Genomic DNA, 13677 nt, shown 5'->3' on the forward strand with positions numbered 1-13677 from the left:
TGCTACTGGGATCCAATGGGTAAAGGTTGGGGGTGCTGCCAAAAATCCCACAATGCATAGGCACAAACAACAAAGAATTATCCAGCCCAAAATATCAACAGTGCCAAAGTTGAGAAGTCCTTATCTGTCTAAATATATCTTAAAAGCATACAAACAGATCACACACGAGTTCGTACTGACGCCTCCAACCCAACCCGGCACCGCAGGCCCGGCCCTTTGCTTATTACCTCTTCCTCCAACCAGAAGAAACCTGGCTCTCGTTATCTCCACTACATTCACTTTGTTCAAGTTTGGCATACAGGCAAAGTAGTTTCAAAATTGCTAACCCATACCCTGTAAGAGACAAATTTACTCACTAGAGTATACTCTAATTTTGTGTACAAGTCATTTTTTGTTTTAGCCTTGCAGTATACACTCAAAACACTATTTCCAGAGTTATTTAAGTTCTTTCCTTTCTTCCCATGGTTAAAGCATTCACTTGTAATACTGTTTTGTTCGTTTGCCACAGTCTACATTCCATCTGGGGCCTCTGACAATCTGGTTGATTTTTTTCTTTTACTTGCATACAATAAAATTCATTCTTTAGACTATACAATTCTATGGGTTTTGACAAATGTAGAGTCATGTATCCTCCACCACAGGAACATATAGGACAGTTCCATCACCCTTAAAACTCCTTTGTGCTCCCCCTTCGTAATCAATCCCTCTCCTATCCCAACCCCTAGCAACTGTCCTTATAGTTTTGCCTTCTTGAGAATGTCATGTAAATGAAATCATACAACATGTAGCCTTTAGGTTCTGACTTCTTTCACTACACAAAATGTACTTGAGATTTATCCATGTTGTACGGATCAATAGTTTGTTCCTTGTTATTACTGAGTAGTATTCCGTGGTATGGATATATCACAGTTTGTTTATCTATTCATCAGTTGAAGGACATCTGAGTTGTTTCCATTTACGAGTAACCCTACTGTAAACTTCCAGGTATAGGTTTTGTGGAAGCATGTTTTCAGTCCACGTGGGTACATATCTAGGAGTGGGCTGCTGGTCGTATGGTAAATATATATTTAACTTTTTAAGAGACTAGCAAACTCTTTTCCAAAGTGGTTATACCACTGTGGATTCCTGCCAATAAAGTATAAGAGTTCATCCTTACCAGCACTTGGGGTTTCCAGTTTTTTCTCTCTTTTACACCATTCTAAAAGCATGTAGTGATAGGCCTTGTGATTTTAGTTTGTGTGTCTCCAATGACTAATGATGTTGAGCATCTTCATACGTGCTTATTTGCCACCTGAATGTCATCTTTGGTGAAGTGTCCATTCAAATCATTTGTCTATCCTTTTGCTCATTATTTTTAAAAATGTCCCCCATTTATGGACATAAAACTCTCACACCCTCTCCTGTTTCTGAAATGCCCACTTGTGGGGCATCTCCCTCACTCTGCCCCTCCCCCCAGTGTAATCACAGATTCCTATGGTGTCTCTACCAGTCAACATGACTTGTTTGAGTTTTATTTTTCATAGTATGTATAATGCAAGCACTTTTTATTTACAAATGTAAAATTTTAGTTTCATTTGATCTACTTTGTCAATCACCTCCCCTAAGATTCTGATATGACTCCCTAGGGGATATGGTTTCAGTATTCAGTCTCTTAATGACATGGTCCATTAGTATTTCCAAGAGAGTTCTGGAAACTAAACATGGTCTTTGGCAGCATGAAGATGACAGAAATGTTGGAGCATTTCAGTGCAGGTGTCTCAGGTAATGTAGGGTGGAATCTGCATGAGTATGTTGGAGATAAGGAGAATGATTTTATTTCCACAGGATTTCTGATACTTACAAAAGTATTTGGACCAACCTCACTCTAGTCTAGAGTTAAATTTCATGAATTATAGTTAGCATATAATGCAGGGGGAGGGAAGGCTATGATGTGCCAGAGATTCTGTATTTATTAATCTGAGTAATCCTCCCAACTCTGTGAGGTCATTTACCCCCATGGGACAGATAAGGAAACCGAGACTATGTGGGTTACAGAGCAAGTAAATTACAAGGCCAGGGCTACATCCCAGGGCTCCCTGAATCCAGAACTTTCATTCTTCCCACAGCATTGTTTTACTGCCTCGTGGGTTTAATTCACACACAATATTAGAAACAATACTTTAAGAAGATGGAATTTTCAAGAATCACAGAGACCCTGAGAAGCTGGAGCCTGCCATGATTGGACTCAAGAAGGACAGAACTTATTTCTGACTCTTACTCATTTGCTTTCTGAATACAAAGAAATAATTGACTATCATTTTGCCTTAGTTTGCCCCTCTTTAACAGTGGCCTCCAAACTGTTTTGATTGCATATCCCATCAGTAAGAAAATGTTTGAGCATACTCGCTCATGAAATGGTTATCTACTTATAAAATCATAGACATGTAGAATTCCATTAACATATTATGTATGTTTAAAAAATCACAAAAATAGACATTTGAAAAGGATGAGATAAAGATAAAATAATCATATTTCTGCTCTCACTAGTATTTTTAGTTGGGACCATGTGATGACATAGATTGTCCTTATTTTTACCTCATGAATAGGAGAAATATCTGCTCTACTGTATTCTTGTTGTTTACTTGTTTGTATTTTGATATTCACTTTATTCTCTGATTCCATTAGAGAAATACTTTTATGCCATTAACCAACCCAACCCCAACCTTAATTAGGTTCAGCTTTATCAAAACTAGATTATAAAGATTATAAAACCTGAGAATCCATGCAGCTTGTTGCACATAAACTGCAATGTGTCCCAGTACATTAAAAACAAATAAATTATGGTGATGCTATTCATCTCTCCAAATTATAAGATTCCTTCAAGTTTTCTCTTCTGTCATCCAGAACACTTGATCTTCTGACATGTGGACTAAGAGAGGGGACCAGTATCAACCCATTATTAAATATTAGTAAAGCTTAATTTGTTTTATTTTAAATAAAACTAAATCTAGGTTCAAATATTTTCTTATAGTTCCCCACAAGATTGTTTCGCATGTCCACTACGGAGAAATAGTTCATTTTAGGGACCACTGATCTACAAAATGAGTATATATTTTACCTAAATGGAGAAACCTAGGGGTCAATGGTATGAGTTCTATTACACGTGATTGAACTATTCAGTAACAAGGTTAAAATGCCTTCAAGAACAATATTATTGCATCTCTGTACTAATCTTGCTGTAGGATTTGAGAGAATCTAGGAGTAACCAAAGCAGGGAATCCAATTAAGTGGGAGCTCCCTGCACTTCTGGAAACAACCTGTTCCTGCTGTACCTTTGACATGGGCTCAGATCTAGCACAGCGGGAGGAGGTTAATTTGTTGGTGCTTTTACTGGTCCTGGAACCCAGATGAGTCTAGATCCATTCTGAATATTCTTCTCAGAATTCTCTCTCCCATCTGCAGATAGCTGAGCCATGTTTTAAAATCAACGTGCTACAGAACAAGCTGGACTGAGGTCCCCGAGATGAAGAACAACCTGGGGCTGGCCCAGATGAGATCATCCAAGGCCAGCTCACAGGAACAGCCCCTTGGAAAGCCTGAGCTGAGTTCCAACCCCAACCCAAGGGTTTTGGGTGGAAGTGAGTCAACTTGAGGAATGCAGTGAATTCTCCACTCAGCCCCAAGTCAGTCACCATGACAAAGAGCAGGAGAGCTCTGCCTCTTGTTCTACCTCCTTTTTCGCTGCAACAAAGTGGCCAGTGAAAACAGGGACCTAAGAGAAGGGGCAGGCCAGCTCATGTTAAGCAGGGAGCCCCGGGATCAAGCAAACCCCAACACCAGGGGTTTCATCCTAGTGAAGCAAAATACTATATGGCTTTGTTGGGGATTTCTCTCAGCTGTAGCTGTTAAAAAAAAAAAAAAAAGTCCTGAAGTAGAAGTAAAAGAAACATGAGATGAAAGGACTTGCAATTTAAAATACTTTAAGAAATCCACAAGTGAACAGAAAGAATGTAATTGAAATGACCTGGAAGAAAAGAAGTTTCCAGTCTTTAAAGTGGGGTTCGTGTCAAGTAGAACGTCTTCAGCTGAGGTGAGCCAGTTAGCAAACAAATATATTCTTCCACTGGGAAAAAAAAAAAGTTTTTTTTAATAGTACTTACTTCTTAGAATAGGAAATTCTCCTCCATCTTTTCATTTAAGTTCAAAAGTTACAACACAGCGTATAGTAAAAGTCTCCCTCCTTCCAAACCATCCCCCAGCCACTCAATTCCTCTCCCATTCAGAGAGATGCTGAGACAGTTCATCTTTATTGGCTAGAAATATGTGACTTATGGGTGAGTTGGTCTGGCTTATGGGTAAGGGCAATAATCCAAGAACAAATCCCAGCAGAGTGGAAAAGTTGTTAATGATGCCCTCTCCACCCTGCCCCTTTATGAACTCTTCTTTGTATGCACAATATATCAGGAGCAGCATTATTTTCTGATATGAGACAGAAGTGAAAATCATAGAGATTGTCAGTACTCAGGAGAAAAACATTTTGGCAGAATGGGAAAAGATAACCTAACTTACCTTCTTTTGATTTTTCTGCAGTATGTTTGGAGGCTCTTGATGATGAGGATCTTCCTGTAAGTGTTTCAGTTGGGTTTGGCATCTGGCTTGACCTGAATTGCCCAGGCACAGCTGGCCCTAATTATCATGAAATCACGTGTGACAAGAAAGGCTTCTCTTGGCTTTGGAATGTTCCAAACGATCGGGTGTAAAATCAAGTCATTTCCCATTAATTTTTCTTTCTTTTGATGTAATTCTAGACTCTGCTTTATAAAAAAAAAGCTCCTCACCTCTCAACCATCACTCTGGCTCCATGTTCTAGGAACCTGAGAAATGATCACTCACAGTTTGAGTGACTGCCTATTAATCTTCTTCCCCGTGAGGTTGCGTGAAAGAGAGGGTAGCAAATGTTCGTTCAGTGTCTGGCATTTTATATGCTTTATTTCATTTAAAAACAGATGCCTACCCACTCCTCATATTTCCAGTTTAACAAATGTCATGAAATGGAACCGGTAAAGCCTTCCAGCCATGGTATATGCATCCTTGTCCCCCACCATTCCAGAATCACCTGTAACTTAAAAAAAAGAGGAGTGGGGAGTAGTATTTACTAGGCAAACACGTGCCTTTATAAATGAGTACTTAAAGTTTTGTAGGAGTCACAGGTACTTCCAGCCGTGGGTGATAAACCCCTGTAATGTCTCCATGTTATAATCCTTGGCACCACTGACCTAAGATAATGCACTATAACTTAAATAATAAATACATGTGACTTGAGCTTCCTGGGTGTCATGACAATAAACAAATGGCAATGGAGATTTTCTCAATCAATTCACAGACTGTCAGGAGGTTAAAGTCTTGCAGACCAGTATTAGTTCTGTCATTCACACCACACCTTCGTGGAATGGAATTTAAAAAATTGTGCCAAAATTATTTTACGTATAGTTAAGGATCAAATAGTTCTACAGTATTTGTTACAAAAAAAATAAAGCTGTACTCCACCTCTTGAAGTTACCACTTTCAGTGTTTTTAAGCTACTGTTTTCATATTTACCTTCAATTCTTTATTTTTAAAAACAAACCCTGATAGAGGCACCTGGGTGGCTCAGTTAGTTAAGCATGGGACTCTTGATTTCAGCTCAGGTCATGATCTCAGGGTTGTGAAATTGAGCCCCTCATCCGGCTCCACTCTCAGTGGGGAGTCTCTTGAGATTCTTCTCTTCCTTTACCCCTCCATTCATGCACTCTCTCTCCAAATAAATAAAAATCTTAAAAATCTTAAAAAATAAAAGAATAAAAACAAACCCTGATATTTCTACTTATGCTTTTTTTTAAATTTAGCATTATCTATTGATTTTTTAAATTTATATTTATTTATATTTTATTTATGTTTTTTAATTGATTTTTTTAAATTTCTACTTAGGCTTTTTTTTTTAATTTAGCATTATTTATTGAATTCCTACTAAGGAGGATTCAGATTAAGTTTAATTGCAATATTCCTTACCTGATGCCCACACCCACTTCCCACCTTCCCCATCCCCCTAGTCAATATATAAATATTTTTAAGATTTTATTTATTTATTTGAGAGAGAGAGAGAGCACAAGCAGGGGAAGGGACAGAGGGAGAAGCAGACTCACCACTGAGCAAGGAGCTCTACACAGGGGGGCTCGAACCCAGAACCTTGAGATCATGACAGGACCTTGAGATCATGACCTGAGCCAAAGTCAGAGCTTAACTGACTGAGCCACCCAGGCGCCCCTCCCCCAGTTAATATTCAGCTGACATGACTTTAATGGTGAAACCAACCACTAGTGTCATCTGAGCCACATAGGAAACTGTGATTACTTTTCCTTGTCTGCACAGCTATTTGTTTTCCTTGGGAAACCCTTCACAGAGTTATTAACAGTACTCTGGTTTGGTAAGATTTTTTGATACACTTTTCACTAATGTATCTCCAGACTTCCCTGAGCTGCATAAATCTCTCAGCATTGATGCCCATGATATTCCAACAGTTTCATCTTCTTGAAGCATTCTCTTGTGGAGTTTTCTGACCATCTGAGTGAGAAGGGCGCCAGTTTCTGGCTGTGTGGCATGAGGAAGGGTGTCCTACTCATTCCTCAACAGTTGGTCAAGCACAGTTGTTCCATTTTTAACCTTATCTCCCTGCCTTTGCTTCCAGTTTGCTACAAACTCCTAGGCCTCTCAGAGGTTCTGGGATGCAAATCAGGTTGTCTCTCAACTTCACCCACTGCTGCTAGCTTAGGATTCAGCTCATCAGTTACCCCATGCCCATCTGATGGCTACTTTCCACAGCTTTGTGGCCAGGATCTTTCTCTCATTTTATTTATACTATTATGTGCAAACTATGCACTATTGTAAACTCTTTAAAACAAATATTTCTAAACCCAGCATTTTAGACTGATAAGGTTTTCAGTTTTTTCCCCATCCTGGTATTGTTTGGACTCTTGTTTACATAATAGTTGTTTTTATATTGGCTTGATTTTTATATGTTAACTCATCTTAATCAATAATATTCATAAAATTGTGGTTGGATATAGTTACAGTCTCTAAAATAGTTATATTTTCTAAAATACATTAATATCTATTAAAAAGAAAAAAAAATCTGGTGTACCACAAATGGTACACACTCCGCTTAGGGAAGCATTACTCTAGTCCAAATAGAAACTAAGCCCCAGGGTGGTCACATGGCCTTGCTTTTGGTCTAGCAAATGGCAAAACTGGGACATTGTTTGGATCTCCTGATTCCCCTACTTGTTCTTTATTACCAAGCCAGGCTGCCTGGGTCTCTAGCTAGACGTTCTTTTTTTTTTTTTTTTTTTTTAAAGATTTTTTTTATTTATTTGAGAGAGAGAGAGAGAGAGAGAGAAACAGCATGAGAGGGGAGAGGGTCAGAGGAAGAAGCAGGCTCCCCGCTGAGCCAGGAGCCTGATGTGGGACTCGATCCCAGGACTCCGGGATCATGACCTGAGCCGAAGGCAGTCGCTTAACCAACTGAGCCACCCAGGCGCCCTATCCAGATGTTCTTATTAACTATCTACCTTCCTTCTTTAAGCTCTCCATGGCCACTTACCATGTTGTACCACTATCAGATTATCCAACCACTAAGTAATAGACCTTATTTAAGCTCACAGTTTCAACTGTGACCCACGTGGAGTTCTGCGTAGGGAGACACATTGGTGGAAAAACCAATGAGGTCAGTCGGTATTATTTTCTACCCCTCTGACAAGAATGGCTAGTTATTAAGTAAGCAAGTTTTCCCTCACAGTTTCCAAAAGTCTTGTTCATTCTACGGTAAATAAGGAAGGGCACCAGAGAAGTGTGTATTCTTCTCTTTGCTATGTGCAACGTATGGGACCTCCAAGTCACAGGGACTCCACATATTTTCCCCAACGGAAGGTAGTACAGTTTCCTAGTGGCAGAATCAGTTTGTAAACACAATTTTTTCCAAATCCAACATTTAAATAGAAATGGCCCAATGCCAGCATTACTTCAAGCATAGGAATTCTCACATAGTTTATCCTCACCAACAAATTCCACAGTACCAAATTTAGCTTGCTGAGACCAGCATGATGCTGAAAATACTTTCTTTGCTGTTACTTGGCAATGTTTAATAAAAGAGGAGCAGATGTTGAACTACAGAGACAGGTTAAATTTTGAAATTACAAACGTCATTATAACTAATTAAAGCCAGAATGAAAGACACAAATTTGAGAATGATAAAATTATTGAAATAGCTCTTCAGAGGCTTTATTTTTGTTTTTGTTTACAAGGGCTTGATTTGTGTAACATATTTTGGTCCCCTATAAGGTACATATTATACTTTTTAATGTACAACAGTCTAACTTCAAATATTATTCCACTTTATAGTAAAAGAATGTTATAACAGTACACTTCAATTTCTTCCTTCTTTGTGCTATTTTCATACACTTTGCTTCAACATGTGTTATGAATCTCACAGTACACTGTGATTATTTTTGCTCTAAACAGGCAATCATCATTTAAAGAAATTATGCATGTATTTACCATTTCTGGCACTCTTCAGTCGTTTAAGTAAATCCTTTTCTCATGTGGTATCCTACCTAAAAAACTTCTATTAAGATTTCTTATAATGAAGAACTTCCAGTGATGAATTCTCTCACCTTTGTCTGTTTGAAAAGTTTTCATTTCACTTTTATTTTTATATTGTTTTTGCTGGGCATTAAATCCAAGATTGAGTTTTTCTTTCATCTCCTGAAAGATGTTGCTCCATTGTCTTCCGGATTACAGTTTATAACAAGAAATCTGCTGTTATTGTCATTTTTGTTTCTGGGTATGTGATGTATCCCTTTTCCTCTGGCTGCTTTTTAAGATTTTCTTTTTACCATTGATGTTCAACAATTTGATTATAATGTGTTAATGCGTTTTGGTGTGGTTTTCTTTCTGCTTAGTGTTCGTTGAGCTCCTTGAATCTGTCAATTTATAGTTTTCATCAAAGCTAAAACATTTTTATTCGTGATTTCATCAAATATTTTCTCCCCACCCCTCACATCATTTTCTTGGCACTTTAATTATACAGATGTAGCCCACTTGGATTATATACACACAGCCCACAAGTCACTAACCTCTCTTAATTTTTTCAGTCTTTTTTCTCTCTATGCTTCCTTGTGGATAGTTTCTACTGCTCTGCCTTGGACCTCACTTAACCTTTTTTCTGCAGTATCTGATCAACTATTAATCTCATCCAGTATTTTTCATTTCAGATACTGCATTATTCATCTGTATATGTCCCATCCAGGTCTTTTTATGTCATCAATTTACCTTCTTATCATGTTTATGTTTTTTCTTGTACATGGGTAGCATATTTAAAATAGCTGTTTTAATGCTCTTATCTGCGAATTCATCATTTCTATAATTTCTGAGTCTGTTTCTATTGACCAGTTTTTCTTCTGGCTCTGAGTAATATTTTCCTGCTTCATTGCATGCCTGGTAATTTTTTACTGGATGCCTGACACTATAATTCTACATCGTTGTTTGCTGGATTTTGTTGTATTCTCTGAAATAGCATTGAACTTTATTATAGCACAGAGTTAGTTACCTGGGAGCAACTAGATCCTTTCAAGGCTTGATTTTAAGTTTTGTTATGGTGGGTCCAATGCAACATTTAGTCCAGGAGTTCTTTAGTCCCAGTACTAAGGTAGAACTAAATAAGAAGAGTCTCCCTCCAAGGTTTCTATTAGGAGGTCTTTCTACTCTGGCTATAAACTATTCCCAGCCTTGTGTGAGCCCAGGAAATGTTCATCCTGCTGCTTTGGGGGGTTTTCCCTCTCAGATATTTCCCTCTTGTGTGTAGATATATCAGTACTCAGCTAAGGTTTTGAAGTGTCCCCTCTGCAAATCTCTGGAGCTTGCTCTCTCTCCCCATAGCTCCCCCTTTCTCATACTTTGATTCATAAATTCTAGTGCCTTCAACCTCCTTTCACCTGGATTTCTAATTCTTCATTGCAATGAGACTACTGAGTTCAGTTTCTCCCTCCCCGCACTGCAGTTTGGAAATTGCCTCCAAGCAGCAAGCTGGAACAGTTGTAGGACTCACCTCTTCTCCCCACCCTCTGCCCCTCCTCTCAAGGCCATAGTTCAATGCTGCTTGTTGTTTAATATCTGAAAACTATTATTTTGTTTATTTTGTCCAGTTTTCTAGTTTTTGAAGGCAGGAGTGTAAATTCATTTCCTATTATTCCATTTTGGCTATGAAACAGAAATCTTTGAGCCCTTACAGTGAATATCTGTAGTCAGAAAAATGCCTTTTTTTTTTTTTTTTTACTATCAGTAGTGATTCCATAGTTCCTTACCAAGTTTGAAGAGTTGTTGTTTTGTTTTTGAGATTTTATTTATTTATTTGAGAGAGAAAGAGAGCACCACAAGCAGAGGGTGGGGGAAGAGGGGCAGTGGGAGAGGGAGAAGCAGCCTTCCCACCAAGCAAGGAGCCCAATGCAGGATTCCATCCCAGGACCCTGGGATCATAACCTGAACCGAAGGCAGATGCTTAACTGACTGAGCCACCCAAGTGCCCCTTTGAAGGTATTTATATACTAATTAATCACGGTGGAAACATCACTTTGGTTACACTAGCAGCCAGCTCCTACTCCCTTCTTGACACCTGTCAGATCTATTATAGAGGTAGAGTCAAACCCTTGGCTTCCCAGGTTGAGTCTTACCAATTCACTCACATACAATTTATGTGTTGACCACTGTTTTCATGTTTAGATCTCCACAAATCATGATTACGATTTGATATAAAAGATCACTTAAACCCATCAGTGATGAAAGCCCATTCAAACTAATTTAGGTAAAAATGGGAGATTACAGGGGTGCCTGGGTATAGGGGAAATGGTGAGGCACATGTCAAGACAATTGGTGTCTTACAACATAGTCTCCTCTCTCCACAACCTGCTGCTACCCCCATCTGAAGCAGCTGAGCCTCAGGTGGTAGGGATCATGCGAAATCCAAAATCTACCTGGAACACTGGAGGACCAAGTTTGGACAACGGCAACTTACAGGGTCTTGTGATTTTCAAGGGCTGCCAAATGTCGCTCAGTGGGGGAGGGGAAATGGGCAGAGGCTCTTCATGCAGGCTTGAACACAGACCAGAGTTTCCTTTTCTGTGCCCCAAAGTGCTATTGACAAGGCAGAGTGGTAGTTTCACATTTCACAGTGTTTCTATTCCTCAAGTCCTTGTGGAAGTTTCCCTCTGTTCTGTTGGTCTATCAGGTCAAGCCCTGGTAACTACAGGCTAGCATGGATAGGGTGGCTAGGAGAGAGGAGCACCCCATAGCCTCAGTGCTGATGGATTAGTTGGCAAAAGCATTGCTGCCTTCATTTCCCCTGGTTGGCTTTGGCCTCCCTCTCCCAGTTGTCCTTTGGCAGAGGTGCAGAATACTGATGAGTACCTCTTGGACCTCTTCCAGAAGTGTCTCTGATCAAGGCACTTGGGTGAGAGCTGGAGGACACGTGACTGGGCCATGCAGTGGGGCTAAGGGTCTCCTGGGTCGAGAGGGCAAGTCTCAGCTCTGCCACTGTTGGACCCCTAGGGAGTTCTCAATGAAACAAAAACAAAAAATCACCCTTTCTTTTGTAAAACACCCCAGGACGTTCAAAATGGCACAGGGTTATATTGCCTTGAATAAGCATAATGTGTTTTGCAGTATCAACTCCATTCCCTGGTTGCTAAGATGAACTTGGCAGGAACCACATCACAGACAGACAAATCATGGTAAAACGTGTCTTAAAAGTAAGACTTCAAAAAAAATGAATATTGTGGGGAGACCAATAATAATGAACATTTTTGTGGGTAATCACTATGTGGTAGGTACTTTCAGAGACTACTTCTCTATTTCTGCAAAGAAGATGTTATTCTCATTTTACAGATAAAGAAAGTGGGGTTCCAAGAGGCTAAATAAACTACAAAACTAGAACTTAGAATGGCTAGAAAGAATCTTTCTTCAACATCACTATGCCTCTTGCTATACCAGGCTAACCTCCCAACAGCTAATGAGTCCCCCACCCCTGCCACTCACACAGCCATACAAGCGGAAGGCCAATGAGCCCCCTTTCCTAAGGAAACTTGCCTTCCTGCTCCTATTTTCTCACTGTCTATAAAATCCTGAGGAATTAGCCCCATCTCTCCATATTAGACTGTGGCTTCTGGGACTGTTCCACCAACACAAAACCAGCGACAGCCACCAGAGGAGCACATTCCGGCTAATGGGACAAGCTGGCTAACAGCCACTTTTCTTCCACCAACTTAAGGTCCTTTAATCTCCAACGATGTTTGCTTCGTTTTCTTATTGTGATAAAATATACATTACATAATATTGACCCTTTTAACTATGTTCAAGTATACAGTTCAGGGCATTAAGTGCATTCATGTTGTCATAGGACCATTCCCACCACCCATTCACAGAACCCTCTTCTTTCCGAAGAGAAACTCTGTCCCCAGCAAACCGTAACTGCCCACCCCCCCTCGTCCGGCCCCCTGCCCTTGGCACCCACCGTTTAGCTCTCTGTTGCTATGACCCTGACTCCTCCAGACACCTCAGAGAAGGGGAATCATGCAGCGTTCGTGACTGGCTCATTTCGCTGAGCATGATGCCCTGGAGGTTCATCCACCCTGCAGCAAGAATTTCCTTCTGTTTTGAGGACGAATGATATTCTATTGTGCGTATATGCCACACATTCTTTATCCATTTATCTGTGGATAGGCCCAATCCATTTTTGAACAACCCTAAGAGAGAGAAAACCTTCTTCATTTGGAACCCAGTTTGGTCTCCTTCTAACTGTGTTCATAGGTCCTAGTTCCAACCCTCAAACTTTACACAACGTTTATTCATAGGTCCTAGTTTCCCCATGTCTGTCCTCTACTTATTTTAGGACAATTCCAGGTGGCCCTTGGACTTTCCCTTTTTGACCTATGAAATCAGACCTGAGAATGACATGCTTTTTGTGCCAAGGAGCTGCTTCAGAGGGGAGACACTTTCCATCTATCCATTCCCCACCTCAAGCACATGGGATCCTGACGCCATTCACTCCATTTCAATGGCCCCCTGCCTGAAAAACTGGCCAAGAGAGTGGCTTATCTTCGCAGTCTCCTGGGGGCAGTCCGGTCCACCACACTCACCCCACAGCCCAGAGGACCAGCAGAACCTCCAGGTACCAGCCCCTCCTGAGCAGAGCAGAGCTGCAGCCTGCACCCTTCAGACCAGGGTTAACAGAGCTGGGGAGCACATCAGTTACTGGCCCCAAGATATGTTTGCGAAAGATTTTCTGAAGACACATTCCTGCTTCAGCAAAGTCTCTCCAAGAACACAGTAAGGATGAAGATAAGTAGAGGAGAGATGCCAGAATGAGAAACTAAATTGGTTACTCCTATGATGGCCAGTGCTGAAGGCTTGCTCTGGGTATAAAGAGGAGATTTCACCACCTGCTTCTCCCTAGAGATGGAAGGGGCAGATCAGGTTGCTTCTCACTCCTGCCCCACCCTGAGGAATGGACTCAGTGACACGGCGGGGCCTTTTGCTTCCCCGGTATCTTTGAGTCAAGGCGCCGTGTTGACCAAGTAGGTCAGATAAAGGACTGCAAAAGCATTGTCCAAATTG

This window comes from Callorhinus ursinus, unplaced genomic scaffold, assembly GCF_003265705.2.
Source record: "Callorhinus ursinus isolate GAN/ISIS: 27379988/994484 unplaced genomic scaffold, GSC_fseal_2.0 scaffold7, whole genome shotgun sequence".
In the NCBI taxonomy this organism is placed as follows: domain Eukaryota; kingdom Metazoa; phylum Chordata; class Mammalia; order Carnivora; family Otariidae; genus Callorhinus; species Callorhinus ursinus.